This window comes from Triturus cristatus, chromosome 10 (genome assembly GCF_964204655.1).
Source record: "Triturus cristatus chromosome 10, aTriCri1.1, whole genome shotgun sequence".
NCBI lineage: Eukaryota > Metazoa > Chordata > Amphibia > Caudata > Salamandridae > Triturus > Triturus cristatus.
In genome coordinates this window covers 814815742-814835919 of record NC_140593.1, presented here as the reverse complement: position 1 = coordinate 814835919, position 20178 = coordinate 814815742, and positions in this window count along the sequence as shown.

Genomic DNA, 20178 nt, shown 5'->3' with positions numbered 1-20178 from the left:
GGCGTAGCGCCATTTCCCATATTTACAAGGTGGTGCTAAGCCACTTAACGTGGCTTAATGCCACCTTGTACATATGCCCCTTTCTGCTGCAGTCCTCTGAGGCAAAGGGGTGTGCAATGGGTGTTGCTCTGGGCATTCCACCTCAACACCCATTGCTTTTTGACACTACAGCAGATTTACAAGGCTGAGGCAGCGCCATAAACAGCACCATTCTAACGCCAGGGATTACCAGGCATTATTAATTTCTTCTCGTTTTTTGCTCTTTCCATGTGTGCTGCATTCTGCAGCACACATAGCTAGAAACATCACCATTATTGATTGTTTATGTGCAGGAAGGTGTCCCTTCCTGCACATAAACAATCACCCCTGCAGCGCAGGCACCCTTGCCGCATTGCTGCAGGGTGCCTGTGCAAGCGCTAGACAGCTTTTTTGCACCAGCACTAGGGGAAACACAGGGGTGTGCTGTATTCTTGTGAATTAGGCACATCCTAGCGTTTTAAAAATGTCGAAGAGCGGCACTGCCAAATTTGGCGTAGCTCCATGCTTCGATCTTTTTTTGTAACTATGCCCCATAGTGTTTGTACAGGAAGGGCTCCCCAGTGCAAAAACTATGCTTGGAGGTGTTTCCATTTTGTATGTGTGCTGTAAAATGCAGTACACATGCAAACAGGGGAAAACATTTCTCCTCGTTAAACCTACCTCAAGTAGGCACAGAATTTTTCCGCAAATCCCTGTCTACAGTTCTTTATAGATAGGGATTTGCATCAAAACCCAAGTGTGATTGAATGGGAAAGCCCATGCACCGCCCATGGAATGCCCCCTTGATGTAAAGTAACATAAGTCAATGCATTGCCCAGCCTTCCGTTACTTTTGGTTACAATCCAACGCAAATTGCAATTTGCTTCGGATTGTAAATACTAGCACTTACCCTTCCGTCAGGTTTGCGTTAAAGTGTTTTCACTAAGATTTCGCACTGTGTTTGCATCACAAAAGTGATACAAATCAACGCAAAAACGTTTGTTTTCCAATGTACTTTTCAGCGCAAAACTTGTTGTGGAAGTTCACTTGAGAGTAGCACAAGGCAGCTCCTTTCACCCCTATGCTTTACTTAGCGCCAAGGAGCAATTCCATGAGTGGTGCATGGTTGTTAACATGCAACCATCCATGTTTTTTATGCAAAACCTTTTCTACTAAAAAAGTAGACCAGAGTTTTGCGTCAAAAAATAACATCCTTGTGAAATAAGTGCTATCAAGGAGAAATGCTTTTATTTCTCCTTTCTTTTCTGACTTTGCATGTGTGCTCCACAGTACAGTGCACATACAAACTAGGAAACGTTTGAAGTTACTGTAAGCACAGTAGTGCCATATCTCTGTAGATATGGCACTGTCCTGCTCGCTCCTTCTCATGCGATGCACACAGCATTTTTGGCTGCTGCACTGCTTGGCACGAGAATGTAGTAAATAGTCCCTAAAGTGTTTGTGAATTTGTGCCCAACTGTTCAAGGGTTTTGGAGAAAAAGGAAAGTTGAGGAATAAGGGCGATATCTGTCGAAGGAGGAGGATTTTATCTCAGGTGTCTTTAGGAGTGTCCGAAAAACAAGCAGTTTTGAAACTTGGAAGGTAAATGTCAATTAGAAGATGACAGGATAAGACTCTGGAGGCGAGAGCCAGTTATTTGTGTGGGCGCGAGAAGTGTCGGAGGACTGATGAGGGTCTGAGGGCGGCCATCTTAAGAATTGAAGCATGATGGGGGTTCTGGGGCACCAGGCCAAGAGCTCAGTGACATGAGTGGGGTGAGAAAGAAGGGTGGGACGGTGAGCAGTGTGGCGCATGTGGACCTTGTGATTGAGATTTTGGACATAGGTAGTAAAGACTGATTTAGATGTTAGACATTGGCCGTGAAGACTTCTACAGAGGCATCATTGAATAATGGCTGATAATGGGGTTATAGGCCAGGGAGCTGGGGGTATGGACAAGGTTTTAAAGGTGTTAATAGAGACAATCGAATGAAAGCACTCCTTTTGTTATGCTAGATGCACACATCAGAAGATGTTCAAATGGAGGTGCAGCGAGGATTCTAGATATCGTTGATGTAGCTCAGAAGACACTGACGAGTTGCATATGTTTGTCCATTGCTGCTGACTGATGGTTGTATGACAGAGGCATGCATGGCTAAACTATGCGTGCCTCTACAATGCTGCCCGAACAACGAATGCGCCTGAACAATGCATTCCTTTACCACACATGCCTTTACCACACATGCCTTTACCACTCAATTTTGTGGTAAAGTCATGGCTGGTAAAGGGATATGTGTGGTAAAGATCACACCCCAGCCCTCTGCCCTGAGCCCTAAAAACGACTTCAACCCCTGCCATAGTCCTCAAAACGACCCTCACCCCCCATTGAGCCCTAAAAACGACCCCACCATCCCTGAGCCCTAAACACTATCCCAACCCCCAGCCCAAAAAAACTACCATGACCCCCCTGAGCCCTAAGTACTACCGACCCCTCAAAAACTATCCTGACCCCCTCGAACCCTAAAAATGAGCCGACCATCCCTGAGCCCTAAACACTACCCCAACCTCCCCCTAAGCCCTAAAAACGACCCTGACCCATTGAGCCCTAAACACTACCTCGAACCCCCCTAAGCCCTAAAAACAACCTGACCCCCTGAGCCCTAAAAAACAACCTCAACCCCCGAGCCCTAAAAACTACCCCCAACCCTCAGCCCTAAAACCTACACCCCAACCATTAAAAACTACACAGCCCAAGCCCCACTTACCAGACTGCGTCCTCTCCCAATCCTTCCTCTTCCTATGCCCGCCCATCCCAGCATCTAGACCGCGCACTGCCTTAACCACACATATGCGTGTTTAAGGCTTATGTGTGGTTAAGGCATATGTGTGGTTAATTCATATGTGTGGTTAGCCATATGTGTGGTTAAGGCAAGCGTGGTTCCGCTTGCCGGGAAACAGCATGCAAGGCTGAGCCCTTGTAGCAAAGGTGTTTCCTTTGACTGACAGGATTCTGGAGTAAAGTTGAGGAACCCTGTCAGATCTGCTGGATATCGGTATTGTTTTATCAACTAAGATGACTGTATGTGATTTTGATGAAGAATTGATGAATGATAATAGTTTTTTTTTTTATTTCAACGCAGTCGTAGTGGCAAGATTATGTATTGCTGTGGAATGGACTGGTCATCAACCTCCAAGAAAAATGGTGGAGCTTAATGTATCAAACATATGAAATTGAAGCTGTTTTGAAATTGGCTAAAGGTGAACAGAGAAAAAGACTCTTTGTTAAAAAGTGGGGACCACTGATCACAATGCACAACTAAGGTGATCTAAGTAATCCGCGCCTCCCCATCTTTTTTTGTCTTTCTATCGTCATTTGAATGTCAAGATGTATAAAAAACTGTTGTTATGCAATATCTAAATTTATTTTAGCATCTTAAATACTATTGCCTAGCCAAGTATGCATATTATGTATATATTATGCATATTCTTCTGATAATTAAAAAACAATAGCTGTAGCACTCTGTTATTTCAGTTGAGGTGCAGGCCCGGAGGTCCTCAGTCTGGTTAAGACAATGCATGTAAAGTCTGCTAATGGCAGACAGAGGCCAAGAATGCAATATAAACTGCTTGACAGATTTGCATCTACTAAATCCATTTTGATCTACAGGAGAAGAAGCATGTTCCATTAGACATTAGGATTAGGCAGTTACCAAATTCACGTTCTGTTTGAGTTTCTGAATTTCAAAATTACTGTTTGAAAGTTTGTGAATCACGGTTTTTTGTTTGCTTATATATTTGATAGTTTTTATCACTATTTATGAAACTTCCTTTTTTGCCTTGCTTATGGAAGTAATAATGGGCTCCTGATGAAGGACAGAATGTCTGAAAACATTGAGAATTATTATCATGTATTCCACCATCAAAAAATCAACATAGAGGAAAGAAAAATATTTTATTGTCAAATTGTTCAGAATTCAACTTGATTCATAAATAAATAAAACAGATTGGAGTCAGTCTGTCAGAAACCGTGAGGTTTCGCCTCAGGCCTAGAGAGCGTTTCGCAGATGCTTTACACGCAATTTGTTGGAGGTACAAGTGCTGTGAAGTGGTAAGGACCTGAGAGTTTGTTGTTTTTGTAGTGTTGAGTGCAGACGAGAATGTATTGAGGACCAATTAGTAGCTTGTAAGATTTTTCAGGAGTACAGCCTTTCCCACCGTGGTAGGGACAGGGGCGTAGCTTCAGGAGTATGCGGGAAGGTTAATGTGTCACATCCCCACCTTAAAAATTTATTCTGTAGCAAATAGTTGGGTACAGGTGCTTTCAGTCAGGTATGGTGAGGTGTCTGTCAGATTTCACTTTTGATTTTTACATGCCCACACTGACAAAAACACACACTCGCTCTCTCCTCTCTGTCTTAAAACTTGGTTAGCTTGAAAACTATGGTGTTTTAAGTACCCCTAGCAAACCGCACTACTCTCTCTTTCCACTGCCTCTACTTAAGCACCCCTAGTGTACTGCTTCTCATAACCTAACAAGATATGCTAGTGTGATTGTAGGGAAACCTTAAACTTACACCCTCCCCCAATCTTAATGACCATGCTAAGACCCGGTGTAGGGAGTCCAGATATATATATAGATATTTTAAACATTGTAGACGGCAGACATTTAGGGTGGGGGATGAGGGGGTCTAGAAGTGAACGAGTTTTTGAAATATTAAGGGCCTCATTTATGAGGCCCTACTGGCACTTTTGCGCTGACGGAACATCACTTTTTTTGACGTTCCAGTGGTACAGTGTGCCACTGTCATATTTATAAGGCCATGTAAAGCCACGTTACGTGGCTTTTCTTGGCCTTATAAATATGTGCCCCTTTCACACAGAAAACTGTGTAAAAGGGGCGTTTAATGGTTGTTGCTGGGGGCGTTCCTAGCATAATCTATGGCTTTTTGACACTGCTCCAGATGTACGAGAAATCGTAAGTCTGAGGCAGCACCAAAAACTTACAGGGAGGCGTAAGGGAAGCAGAACGAGGAGAAATATCTTTATTTCTCCTCATTTTTAGGTCTCGCGAGCCAAAGGCTCGACGAGACATTTTATATGTGGGATTTTCAAAGTGCTACCCACAGTTTTGGCTGGCCTAAACCTTGAGTGCACGATCACATGCACGTGCACAGCTGCTCCCACTCCCCCTTCCTTCTCTATAGCTTTGGCTCCTTTGTTTTTTATTACACCCTCCCTTCTCTCCCCGCTGTTTTCACACTACCCCCTCCCTTCTAATCAGTTTCCTTTCTGCTCCCTTGATCGCGTCTCCGATCACTGAGCCTGTCTCTCTCTTTTTCAGCTGTCGCTATCTGCCTCTCTGTGCTTCAGTCTGCGCCCCTCTTTCCCACTGTCATTCTCCGCTTCTGTCTTCCCCCCTGAATGTCTCTATCTTTTCCATTGTGTCTCCTTGTCTATCTCTCCACAGTCCACATCTGCCTCGCTCTGTGTATCAGTCTCCCTGTGTCTGTGCATTGCACTGTTTCTGCCACCGCCACTCTATCGTTTCCCCTGTATTTCCCTCCCTCTCTGCTCCGCTATCTGCCTCTGCTGATTCCCTTTCTTTTCCCCTGACTGTCTCTGCCCCTCTTTCTTCCACTGTCTGCCCCAGATAGTCTCTCTGACTGCCTGTCTCTTTCTGTTCCGATGTCTCTCTTTTCTACCTTGCCAGTCTCACTCTTCCACGGTCCATCTCTGCCCCGCCCTCTCTTTTTGACTTGCTCTCTCTGCCCGTTTCATTTTTTTCTTCCGCTGAATGTCTCTTTTTCTTTCTTTGACTGCCTGTCTCTTTCTCTTCCGTTGACTTTCTGTCTGCCTGTCTTTTCTACTTGGCCTCGCTCCTCTCGCTCTCTGTCTCTCTTTATGCTTTTATCTCACTCTGCTGCCTGTCTCTGCCTCTCTCACTAACCACTGCCTGGCTTGCGTCTCTCTGTGACTGCCTCTCTCCCTCTCTTGGACTGTCTCTCTCCTCTACCCCTCCTGTGTGCTCTCTCTCCTCTACCCCTCCCGTGTGCTCTCTCTCTCTCCCCCCCGCACGCTTTCTCCCCTCTACAGCCCTCCTCTGCCTCGTGCTCCACGACGCAGTCTCTTCCTTTATCTTTAATTTTTGGCCGAGGCGCCGCCAGCCAGAACCAAAACAAACCGCAGAAATATTTCCAAGCAGGCCTCTCTGTGCTTCAGTCTGCGCCCCTCTTTCCCACTGTCATTCTCCACTTCTGTCTTCCCCCCTGAATGTCTCTATATTTTCCATTGTGTCTCCTTGTCTATCGCTCCACAGTCCGCATCTGCCTCGCTCTGTGTATCAGTCTCCCTGTCTCTGTGCATTGCACTGTTTCTGTCACCGCCACTCTATCGTTTCCCCTGTATTTGCCTCCCTCTCTGCTCCGCTATCTGCCTCTGCTGATTCCCTTTCTTTTCCCCTGACTGTCTCTGCCCCTCTTTCTTCCACTGTCTGCCCCAGATAGTCTCTCTGACTGCCTGTCTCTTTCTGTTCCGATGTCTCTCTTTTCTACCTTGCCAGTCTAACTCTTCCACGGTCCATCTCTGCCCCGCCCTCTCTTTTTGACTTGCTCTCTCTGCCCGTTTCATTTTTTTCTTCCGCTGAATGTCTCTTTTTCTTTCTTTGACTCCAGGGAGCAGGCCCTGGACGTCAGGCCGACGTGTTAAGAGTGGGGAGGGGCACTGAGGCAGACTGGTCATAAAGGTCCCTCTGGTTAGGGGTGAATAAAGGACATTTAAATAGTTCACACCACAAAATGTAGGTCCTTGTTGACAATGCGGATTATTACCTAACTCAGCTCTGAGCGTTGTTTTTCATCGACCTTCAAAGGATTAAGCCCTGTGTCAGTCCCGCAGCACTGCAAACTCTTAGCTGCAAAGTCTGCACATTTCCTAGCCGGGGGCTCTTTAGATGTTTATAAGCGCCATAGTTGGCACTATACCCTATTTAAAGGTACTCAATTTACCAACCTCGGAAGGATGGAGTGCTGAGTTCACCTTGCTCGCATCCAAACTTCAGCATGCATGTCACTTCGGATGGCTGCCACGAGTGTTAACTTATTGAGAAGATCTGGCAATTTGTTTACCCTTGAAAATGCAAATATCTATAGCTGCTTTGTTTATTTGTGTCCTTTTATGTAGCGCAAATGTATCGCCACCCACGGCATCAGAGCGCTTTACAAGGGAACAAGAAGAGCCGTGTGGATAACTCTCAACAGAAACAAGCATTTGCAATGCAATAGGTCTCGCATTTACGCAAGTTTGAGCCTTTGGCATTGTAAAATGACAATGCCTTTTATTTATATTTTGGTTTATAAAACATAAATAAAAGGCATTGTCATTTACAATGCCAATAGCTTAAACGCGCGTAAATGCGAGACCTATTGCATTGCAAATGCTTGTTCCTTTTTCTATGTGTCCTGAATTCTGCAGCACACATAGAAAGAGGACAACACCTCTTGTGATTGTTTTTGTGCAAGAAGGTTTTCCTTCCTGCACCAAAAATAATAATTTCCGCAACGCAGGCACCCTTGCACCATGGTGCAAAGGTACCTGCGTTGGCACACGGCAGCCCAGTGGGCACCTGCACAGGGGAAAAGGACAGGAATGTGCGGTATCTAATGGATACGGAGCATTCCTGCCCCTTTCTTTTGCCATAGGGCAGCACAGCAGCAAGGCCTGGGGCGCTGCCCTATGGCAAAAGATCCAAAAATGAGGCCCTGAGAGTCGAAAGCCAATTGGAGTGTGTTGTTGAAAAGATCCGATTGGTTAGTTTTTTGTGTCTGCTTGAGGCATGTAAAAAGGGTCTGATTAAATGCTTTCTCTGAGTGATGGGAGTTCATCACAGTTTTACTCAGGTTTTTTTCCACATTCATGGCAATCTGGGCATGAGTAGAGAATGAAGGATCAATGCTGGGGCGTGAGTTGGGTGAGGTGCTTGAGATCAGTGTTGGATCAACGAAGGTGGCCTCTGTCTTACGCGGCATGTCCAGCGACACAGGCTTAGAGTGTGACATCACTGGACAAAACCAAAACACTTCCTTGAGCGAGGGTTGTGCTTTACTTTTGAGACATAACCCTTTCCGACAGTAAATAGAACATTCCTCCCTTAATATGGGTTCAAGACGTAAGTAACAAACAATCAAACCAAACACATGTCAAGACCTTTGAAAAGGTTACAGGGGAATTTACAGCACAAAATCCTGGTCGTTCTAGGAAGGTGTAAGATTAGGCCTCAAAGAGTATTGGAAAACTACATTGAGGTTGTGAGATGTCACTCAATCGCAGAGTGTTTCACTCTCCAGTTAAAAGTATATTAGGATTTTGGGATGCCTGCCATCGACTGGCTACCTGCAGTTCCATGGGAGCCACAGGACCTCTATGGTCAGAATCATATTCTATGTTTTCAGTTGGAGGCTCAACTTCCCTGGGTATTTTTTCAGTGAACTTCCTGCAAACAGACATGTTGCCATATTGCTACCACATTCTACAGTTATAATCAAGACTTTCTTGGCTGCCACTGTCTACGGAAAAGACTCAAACAGAGTCTGGCATTTATACCAGGTATTCTTCTGCACAGGAGAACCTGGTTTCCAATCTAAATGTTACTTTCTTTAGATGTATGTTGGCATGAATTTTGGAACTGCTGGTAATCACCTATGTTACCATCTCTTTTAAGGATAGGCAGCAGCGGATGTGTCAGTGAAGTGCTTGCTATTTCCTGACCTCCGAACATCAAGGCTGGAATATTGCTGGTTGACAAATGAAGAGCATTGTGGTCTTTACGTAAACATTTGTATGGGACCCACTAGCAGGGGCGGCTCCTCCATTAGGGCGGAGGAGCGTCACCCCACTGTTTTCTCGTAGTGCGTGAAGCAGAAACATAAAATGATATTTTAAATATCATTTTATGTTTCTGCTTCTCGCACTGCGAGAAAGCTGAAGGTAGGGTATGCCTGGTTGGGGCAGGCAGGAGGGTATGCTTGGTTGGGGGCGGGCGAGTCGGGGAGGAGTGGCTTGCCCACTGTTGTGGGCCCTGACTGTTTGATCAGCCCTCTGGTGCTGACCAAACCAGTCATGCGCACTCTACATTAAAATCGCCTCCCTACAGGCGCCCGGCTGGGCGCTGTCCACACCAATCGCAACGCTTCCATTGCAGCATTGTATTGGCTTACGAGAGGGGTGAGAGCATGCCTGTTCCTGTTCCTGTGCAGGAGCAGGAAAACGCCAAACGGGGGACCCGGCCCAGGAGCAGAGGAGCAGGTGATAGTTTCGTTGATATTAAAAACTTTTCCTTGTGGATCAATGATGTTCTTTCGATTCTTTCCGATTTTACAAGCTTTACAGCTACTACATTTGTTTTTAAATTTGGTTTTGATATGTTTGTCTGTCCTGCAAAAAGATGAACAAAAGGAGATGAAATCAGAATGATTATGACCTACAGTAAGGAAAGTGTCAAAATACGGAATATAATGAATAAATACTGGAATGTATTACTCAAAGATCCGGACAGTCGTAAAATATTGGGAGCGAGAACTCAAATAACATTCAGAAAGGCAGCATCACTTTCGGATAAACTGATAAACAGTCACTTCGTGATGGGAAAATCTAGAACTTGGCTACAAAACCCGTAAAAGAGATTCAGTAAATGTAGTAGCTGTAAAGCTTGTAAAATCGAAAAGAATCAAAAGAACATCATTGATCCACAAGGAAAAGTTTTTAATATCAACAAAACTTTTACTTGCGCATCCTCTTATGTAGTTTACTTGATCGAGTGCCTATGTGGGAAACGTTACATAGGCAGTAAAAAATGCCCTCTAAAAAACGGATGTTTGAACACATCATGGCAACTCAAAATAAAGACACCATGTATGCAGTAGCAAAGCATATGATGATTGTGAGACCGGCCTCGTGGCGTGGGCCCTCCCGACCAGCAAGCCACCCTGCAACCGCACCGATCCTCCATGTCACAGACTTCCGGCCACCATGGCCCAACATCCCAATGGCCGGCCAGGCCCCCAACACGCATGCCCGGCCGAGGGAGAGTGAAACCCCCCCAAGCCAGACCGAGAGGCGCCGACCCTGTCACACCTCTGGTCTCTTCCCCAAGGGAGGTTTTGATCGACCACCAGGCCCCCGGTGAGCGGCCGCCTCGCCTGCTGGGCGTCTGGAGTCCCTCCCGGACCCACCTGAACAGATCAAAGGGGCCGAACGACAGGAAGCCCCGACACACCGCCCCCCAGGCACCAAGACCCCTCTCGGCGAGGTCCCCGGACTTCAAAGAGGAGGGGAAGTATAACAAGGGGTGCGGAAGGGACGGGAGGAGGAGAAGACCTGGACTGACGAGAGCCTGCTGACCAGGTCGCGGCTCGATGGCTGCCCGAACCAAAGAACGCTACCCGAACTCTGAACCATCTGAGCCCTGCTGACGCTGTCGCGGCTCCCCGAACTCTGAACCACCTGAGCCCTTGCTGACGCTGTCGCGGCTCCCCGAACTCTGAACCATCTGAGCCCTGCTGACGCTGTCGTGGCTCCCCGAACTCTGAACCATCTCAGCCCTGCTGACGCTGTCGCGGCTCCCCGAACTCTGAACCATCTGAGCCCTGCTGACGCTGTCGCGGCTCCCCGAACTCTGAACCATCTGAGCCCTGCTGACGCTGTCGCGGCTCCCCGAACTCTGAACCATCTGAGCCCTGCTGACGCTGTCGAGGCTCCCCGAACTCCAAACCACTTGTGCCTGCTGAGTGACTCGCGGCCCCCCTCCTCCAAGAGAATCGGCAGAGACTGCCAAGAGAAGCAACATCCCCTCAGCTCGAGGATTGAGAGCTGTGCGCCGGATACTCCGCAGAGACACTGACTCAAAGTCTGTCCCGCGACCCCAAGATCACCGCCGTTTGTGACACTAATTCTGTACCTGCCTTCTGGATCATAAAGATCCCCTACAACTATGATAAAGTATATTGTCTTACGAAGAACTACTGTGTGGTGTCCCTCTATCAGAAGAGAGTAAGCGCAGCGTGTGCGATCCTAGGTACGAGACCCTTCCAGGAAGGGCCTCCCCGCTCTTGCTCGGCCTAACTCTGGGGAAGGTAGGTCTCCGGGTGGTCAGGAACGCATTCCGCAGCCTTCCCGGGGAACGCTTTCCAACATTTGGTGGCAGGCGACGGGATCCGAGCCAACACCTAGAGATCGTGCAGTAAACGGCTGACGCACTACCAAGAAGAAATGGAAGGAGAAACCTCCCTAGGTGCCGCGGGTACCGACACGAGCACGATATTCCGAGAGGACCAGTTGGAATCTTATACGCACCGAGAACTGAAACAATTTTGCAAAGACCTTGGAATCGCTACCACCGGACTAAGCACGAAAGAGGACTTCCAGGGAGCATTAAAAACCTGGGTCGGGGCAGGAGCTCCCCGGACACAAACAGAAGGAGAGCCGCCAAACGAACCACGAAGCACCCCGGGGAGGAACAGCGCCCCCGAGGGGGGCCTATCCCCAGAGGAGCTAGCGGACCGAGAAAGAGGTCGCAACCACGAACTAGAACTAGCAAAATTAAAAATCGAGGAAGAGCTAAAACTGGCCGAAAAGAAGCTGGCGGTAGAACAGTTACGCCTACAAGGAGAACTCGAGGAAAAGAAACGACAGAGAGAACACGAAGAAAGAAAACTCCAACTAGAGCACGAACGTAGCCTGAAAGAGATCGAGCTCAAGGCTAAGAATGCGGAGGCCAGACCTTCGGAAACCCAACCCCTCTCCTCCGTCGTGGAACCAAAGGTCCACATCCCCAAGGATGTGGTGAAGGAATACTATAAGAACGACGACATCCAGCAATGGTTCAAGGCCTACGAAGTCGCCATGACCTCCCACCGAGTCCCGCAGAAAGACTGGGGGGCCGGGCTGTGGGGCCGGTTCCTGAGCGAGGGGAGAGAAACCCTGCTGGACCTGCCCTCCACGGTGCTGAACTCCTACAGTCACATGAAAGAGGCCCTAGTAGCCAGATATGGGCTCACCCCTGAGATGTACCGGCAACGATTTAGAGACTGCAAGAAGATACCCGGTACCACCTGGGTGGAGTACGTGAACTTTTACAGCCGGGCCTTGGACGGGTGGATCAAGGGCAGCAAGGTCTCCACCTTTGAGGAGCTGTTCGACCTAATCGCATGGGAACACTTGTCCGCCAATTGCTTTGTGGAGTTGCGCCAGCACCTCCTGGACAGCAAACTCACGGACCCTCGAAAACTGGCCGTCGAGGCTGACCGATGGGTAAACACCCGGGCCTCCCGGGGTCCCGTAGGAGACTATGGTCGCCACAGTCAGGGACCCCCCCGCCAGAGGGGCGGAGGGAATCAAGGCCGGCCAAGAGAACTCCCGGGGGGACCCCAGCTCAGTCCCCCCAGAGGACAACCTCCGCCCTTACCAGCTCCAGCTCCACCTCCAACCAGCACCGGGCCACCGGGGAGGTCAGGGCCCCGAGTAAGGATCACCTGTTTCTGCTGTCAACAGACCGGACACTATGCCAGCGACCCTCAATGTCCCATGTACCAACGACCCGCCACGACCACCCCGCCGGCTCGACAAATGGCCTCCGTAGCCCTGGGGGAAGAGATGGAAGACTCCGAAGAATGGGAACCAGCCGCCATGGCCTTGGTCTCTCTAGGGGACTGAGAGATGGTCCCCGGAACGTCCCTGCCCGCCAACACGAAGAAGTACCAACAGCAGGTGACGGTCAACGGTCACCGCGTCGAGGGCCTCCGGGACACGGGGGCGAGTGTCACGGCGGTTCACTGTCACCTGGTCTCCGAAGATCAGATCCTGCCCGACACCTTTTGTCCAGTCATATCGTCAGACAATTCCGAGAGCCTCTGCCGGATGGCCCTAGTTCCCTTCGAATGGGGGGGGAGTCACCGGCAAGTTGAAGGTGGCCGTCCGAACCTCCCAGCCCGTAGACTGCCTCCTGGGCAACGACCTCGAGAATTCCCCGTGGGGACAAGTGAAACGAAGAGCCCATCTCGAGATGATGGGCCTACCCGAATGGGTATGCGCCACCACGCGCTCAATGACTCTCAGATTGCCTTCCTCCGAGGGAGGGGAGGCCAGGCCGCTGAACACAGCCACCATCCCCGAGGTCCGGGATGCACCACCCAAGCCCGACGACCCCCTTCCGGATGAAGCAACCGTTCCCGACGAGGGGTCCGTGCCTCCAGACCCCGAACCCCTGACCGAGCTTGGGGACCTGCCCGAAATGGCCCAGTGGCACTGCGAGGGAGGCCCCTCCCGAGAAGAATTCTGCCAAGAACAATCCACCTGCCCTTCTCTCATTGGACCCCGACAGCAGGCCGAGGCCCAAGCAGCAGGCGACCGGACCGGCACCCACTGGGTATACTGGGAAAACGGCCTCCTGTACAGCGAACAGAAGTCGGCCGAGTTGGGCTCGGCCCGAGTACTGGTGGTACCCCTGAGCTTCCGAAGTCTTCTCCTGGGCCTAGCCCATGATGTACCCCTGGCCGGACACTTAGGTCAAGATAGACCTACCAGCGACTCGTCACCCACTTCTATTGGCCCAAGATGCAAGCGAATGTGGAGGCACACTGTAAGTCCTGCCTCACGTGCCAGGCCAGCGGAAAGAGTGGGGGGAAGCGCAAGGCTCCGCTACAACCCTTCCCCGTCGTCAGTACCCCTTTTGAGCGGGTAGGAATCGACATCGTGGGACCCCAAGACTGCCCAGGGCCACCGATTCATCATCGTCCTGGTGGACCATGCCACCCGCTACCCCGAAGCCATCCCCCTCCGCACCGTGACAGCCCCCATGGTGGGCCGGGCCTTGATGGGGATCTTCTCCCGCGTGGGGTTTCCCCGCGAAGTTGTGAGTGATCGGGGCACGAACTTTATCTCCAAATACATGAGGTCCCTATGGCAGCAGTGCGGAGTATCGTACAAGTTCACCACCCCATACCACCCCCAAGGGAATGGCCTAGTCGAGCGATTTAACAGGACACTGAAAGGAATGATCATGGGCCTCGAAGAACCTCTACGCCGGAGATGGGACGTCCTCCTCCCATGCCTCCTGTTTGCCTACCGAGAGGTCCCACAAAAATCCCTGGGGTTCAGCCCATTCGAACTGCTATACGGACACCCCGTCCGGGGACCCCTGAGCCTGGTCAAGGAGGGTTGGGAAACGGCTCCCCAGGGGACCCCTCCGGATGTGTTCCGATACATCTTGGCGCTCCGCAACCAGACCCGGAAATTCCGAGAACTCGCAGAGGCGAACCTCGAGGCGAGCCAGGAAGAGATGAGGCGCTGGTATGACCAGAACGCTACGCTGGTCGAGTTTCAGCCGGGCCAACAAGTCTGGGTCATGGCCCCGGTGAGACCCTGAGCCCTCCAAGATAAATGGACTGGACCCTTCAAGGTGGTCGAGCGGAAGAGCCAAGTCACCTATCTCGTCGATGTACAGTCCCCGCGGAACCCCCTCCGGGTCCTCCACGTGAACCGCCTCAAACCCCACTTTGTGAGGACGGAGTTGAGCTTACTCCTGGCCACCGACGATGGGGCCGAAGAAGACACCGAGCCCCTCCCAGACCCCCTGGGGGCGAAAGAGACCGATGGTTCCGTGGAGGGGGTGAGACTGTCAACCGCCCTCACAGCCCAGCAGTCCGACGACTGCCGCCAGCTACTAAGGCAGCTCGCGGACCTCTTCTCCCTAACCCCTGGGGTCACCGACTGGTGTGTCCACGACGTGAACACCGACGACAGCCCGCCAGTAAGACACCGGGCCTACCGGGTCCCTGATCGGGTCCGAACCTGCATCCAGACCGAGGTAGCGAAGATGTTGGCCCTCGGGGTGATTGAACCCTCCGACAGCCCCTGGGCCAGCCCGGTAGTCCTGGTTCCGAAAGCGGCTGCCCCTGGTGTCACCCCCGAGCTGAGGTTTTGCGTGGACTACCGAGGACTCAATGCGGTCACCCGAGCGGACGCTCACCCTATCCCCCGCGCAGACGAGCTCATCGACCGCCTCGGGGCCGCTCACTACCTCAGCACCTTCGACCTAACTTGTGGATACTGGCAGATTGCCCTCACCGAGGGAGCCAAGGAGCGCTCCGCCTTCTCCACCCCGGATGGGCACTACCGCTTTAGGGTGATGCCGTTTGGAATGAAGAATGCCCCGGCCACCTTCCAGCGGCTGGTGAACAGGGTCCTGTCCAGACTAGAGGGGTTCAGCGCGGCGTACCTCGACGATATAGCGGTATTCAGCTCCCAATGGACCGAGCACCTCCAGCACCTCCGACACGTCCTGCTGGCTCTGCGCCAGGCCGGACTCACCATCAAAGCCAGCAAATGTCAAATTGGGCACGGCTCCGTAACCTATCTGGGGCACCAGGTGGGAAGCGGACAGGTCGCCCCCCTCCAGCCAAAGATCGACGCCATCCTGTCCTGGGAACCCCCAATGACCCAAACGGAAGTCTGGGCCTTCCTGGGCCTCACCGGTTACTACCGGAGGTTTATTAAGGACTATGGCAGCATCGCAGGCCCCCTCACAGAGCTAACCTCCAAAAAACACCCCAAGAAAGTACAATGGACTCCCCCATGCCAGGACGCGTTCGATGCCCTAAAAACCGCTATATGTACTGCTCCGGTGCTTAAGGCCCCCGACTACGTCCAGGAGTTTGTGGTCCAGACGGACGCCTCGGAACACGGCATCGGGGCAGTCCTCTCACAGTTCAACGACAAGGGTGAAGATCAGCCCATAGCCTTCATCAGCCGAAGGTTGCTGCCCCGAGAACAGCGGTGGAGCACAATTGAAAGAGAGACCTTCGCAGTAGTCTGGGCCCTCAAAAAGCTACGGCCCTACCTGTTCGGAACACACTTCTGAGTGCAAACCGACCACCGACCCTTGCGGTGGTTGATGCAGATGCAAGGGGAAAACCCCAAACTGCTACGCTGGTCCATCTCCCTCCAGGGGATGGACTTCACTGTGGAACATCGCCCCGGGACGGACCACGCCAACGCGGATGGTCTGTCCCGATTCTTCTGCTTCAGCGAGGAGAACCCCCAAGTGGATGGGTAGTTCTCCCCGCCTTTCAGCTGGGGGGGGCGCGTGTGAGACCAGCCTCGTGGCGAGGCCCTCCCGACCAGCAAGCCACCCTGCAACCGCACCGATCCTCCATGTCACAGACTTCCGGCCACCATGGCCCAACATCCCGATGGCCGGCCAGGCCCCCAACACGCATGCCCGGCCGAGGGAGAGTGAAACCCCCCCAAGCCAGACCGAGAGGCGCCGACCCTGTCACACCTCTGGTCTCTTCCCCAAGGGAGGTTTCGATCGACCACCAGGCCCCCGGTGAGCGGCCGCCTCGCCTGCTGGGTGTCTGGAGTCCCTCCCGGACCCACCTGAACAGATCAAAGGGGCCGAACGACAGGAAGCCCCGACACACCGCCCCCCAGGCACCAAGACCCCTCTCGGCGAGGTCCCCGGACTTCAAAGAGGAGGGGAAGTATAACAAGGGTTGCGGAAGGGACGGGAGGAGGAGAAGACCTGGACTGACGAGAGCCTGCTGACCTGGTCGTGGCTCGATCGCTCCCCGAACCAAAGAACGCTACCCGAACTCTGAACCATCTGAGCCCTGCTGACGCTGTCGCGGCTCCCCGAACTCTGAACCACCTGAGCCCTGCTGACGCTGTCGCGGCTCCCCGAACTCTGAAACATCTGAGCCCTGCTGACGCTGTCGCGGCTCCCCGAACTCTGAACCATCTGAGCCCTGCTGACGCTGTCGCGGCTCCCCGAACTCTGAACCATCTGAGCCCTGCTGACGCTGTCGCGGCTCCCCGAACTCTGAACCATCTGAGCCCTGCTGACGCTGTCGCGGCTCCCCGAACTCTGAACCATCTGAGCCCTGCTGACGCTGTCGCGGCTCCCCGAACTCCGAACCACCTGTGCCTGCTGAGTGACTCGCGGCCCCCCTCCTCCAAGAGAATCGGCAGAGACTGCCAAGAGAAGCAATATCCCCTCAGCTCGAGGATTGAGAGCTGTGCGCCGGATACTCCGCAGAGACACTGACTCAAAGACTGTCCCGCGACCCCAAGATCACCGCCGTTTGTGACACTAATTCTGTACCTGCCTTCTGGATCATAAAGATCCCCTACAACTACGATAAATTATATTGTCTTACGAAGAACTACTGTGTGGTGTCCCTCTATCAGAAGAGAGTAAGCGCAGCGTGTGCGATCCTAGGTACGAGACCCTTCCAGGAAGGGCCTCCCCGCTCTTGCTCGGCCTAACTCTGGGGAAGGTGGGCCTCCGGGTGGTCAGGAACGCATTCCGCAGCCTTCCCGGGGAACGCTTTCCAACAATGATGCACGAAGGAAAAACATGGCAAAGCATGACGTATTCAGGACTTGCAACTGTTCCGATTCATGAAAGGGGAGGAAATAGAACTCTGAAACTTAGACACTTGGAGTCAGGTTTGATCATAAGGTTCAAAACCAAGATCCCAACAGAATTGAATGGGGACGAGGAGATGTATATACATCTGTAACAACAGTCTCAGAAAATGTTTAATCTTTACCCCTAAAAGAATGAATGAATAAGATATTGTTCGTACAGTTTTGTCCTACAGAATGAGTACATTATGAGTTTATTAATGCGCTTCTTTAAATATGTGGTACATACATGAAATTGTTTGAGAGTGGGATGTGGATTTATATTGTTTTCAGAGGACAATATGTGGATAAACAAATGTGAGAGTGCACTTAGCCCGACAAGAGCCTACCCATAGGTTCCAATATGGTGGAAAGGGGGCACTAAGCCCATGAAAATCACACAACATCAGTTTAAATTAAACGGACACTAAGTTCAGAAACAGGCTTTAATGAGATCAAAAGTTGTGTATTGGGACAATGGGTAACTACTATCTAGTATTACGACAATACTGAGACATGCAATTTAAAATGTCAATAAGATTATGAGCTCGTTATAACATCCACACTCTGAGAGAAGTATGACTGTGAAACCACTCGAGAAAGTAACCAATGTTGGTATAACAAAATTGGTAAATATATGTGGTTATAGACTAAAAACTACCTATCCCACAATGCATCATAATAGGCAACATGGGAGTATGGTATAAAAGTAGGAAAGGAAAGATGGACTACTGCCATGTACTGTGTTCAAGACCAGTTTGTTCGAAATGTGTAGGTGGAGTAAGGATGGCTTACTCAAATAAAAGAAAGAAAAACCCTCTGGAGAATGCTACGTGATATTTTTGATGGTATATATATATAAATATATATATATATATATATATATATATATATATATATATACATTCTCATCGACTTGCTGCCAGAGCAGTCCCCTTGCCTGCGACGTTGGTGCCGTCGGTGGCAGCAGCAGCCACCGTATGTGATCCAAAATCCTTATTCAACGTAAAAGATTTCACGAATAAAGGGACGGCACACCAGGAAACGGCAAAAAACGTTATTGTGCACTAGCAGTTAAAGGACGACGCGTTTCGGCGTTTGCCTTTTCCAAGTTACTTCCTGCATGCCCACAAACCATAGAAATACATTTGCAAGGTTCATAAACATAGACAACATACTTCGACATTGTATTTCTTAGCAAACACAACCAAACTCAATTTAAATTAAATTAGTTAATAGCATATTCCATATTGGGAACACCTGTGTAAATAACTTAACTTGCAATTGCAAAAGAAGAGATTGGGGCGCATGCTTTTTCACTGAAGATATACATATATATATTTATTTTATTTTTATCGCTACTAATACCACCACTGTAGGCCATTGTTATATGCAGCCATAAGGATCATGGGGCACCAGGAGCACAAGCAGTAAGGTGCATAAAAAAGGTGTGAAAATGTAATGTGAGTGCATGTGGTATTGAGTATGTGAAATTGAGTGATGGTGTAGAGTGACCAAGAGATAAGTACAACTAGTGGTTTGAGGTGGGGGTGCATGCTCTGCTCCTCCTCTTATATATCTACATACAGCTGATTGGGAGCTTCTTTACTTAGCACCAGAATCCTCACTCCTCATCTGGCTACCCTCTGCTACAATACGTAGATGATGTACTGGATATAACTTCAGTTGGTTTTCAATGATCTCTGGATACCTAGAGGACAATAAAAGGAATGGTTTTGAGGTGAATGCTAGTAAAACAAAAAATACAGTTTACAGTAAAACAAAATGTAAGATTACCTGGAAGATAGGTACCAGCACAATGGACCAGGTGGATTCCTACCAATTTCCTGGAGTGTGACATGATAGATAGCAACTTAAAGGCTCAGAAACTTCGTTTAAGTTTAATTTTCACAAGAAGAACTGGAGAAGCTGTTGTGGGTCTACTAATCCCTAAATAATAAAAGTCTTTACAGCAAAGTATATCTTCATGATCACTTACAGCACAATTACTTTTGGGAATAAATTGAACATAGGGCTAGAAAAGGTGATGAGCAAAGCCTTTAGACACTTTTCTCTATATAGCCCCTATCCTTACTCACAACTGAGATTACAATTAGGCTTGCTAAAGATGCCAAACATTATTGATATGAAATGTGTCAATGACTTTCATTGACTCACGAGCAAGCAAAGGGTCGTTAAAATCCTCAATGTAGAAGGAATTCAACAGAAAATCACTTGACCATAATCCACCTGGTCAAGAGACTTAGGGCCATATTTACAAGGAAATGTCGGAGTACGGGCTGTGGCCCTTCCTGCACATAAACAGGCACTAATGGTGATTTGTTACTTCTATGTCTGCTGCATGCAGCATATATAGAACTAGCAAATCGTCATTATTTAATGATTGTTTATGTGCAGGAAGGGACACTTCCTACACATAAACAATAATTAATGGTGTTTTGCTCTTTCTATGCATGGTGCAGAATGCAGCACACATAGAAAACGGGAAGAAATAAAAGTATTTCTCCTCGTTTCGCCATTCTGAAGCCTGCTATGCCATGGGGTTAGGATTTGCCGCTGCAACAGATTTACACTGCCCTTGTAAATAGGGGAGCAGCGACAAAAAGCAATAGGTGTTGCGGTGGAACGCCCACATCAACACCCATTGCACGTCCCTTTCACGCAAAGTGATGTGTGTAAAGGG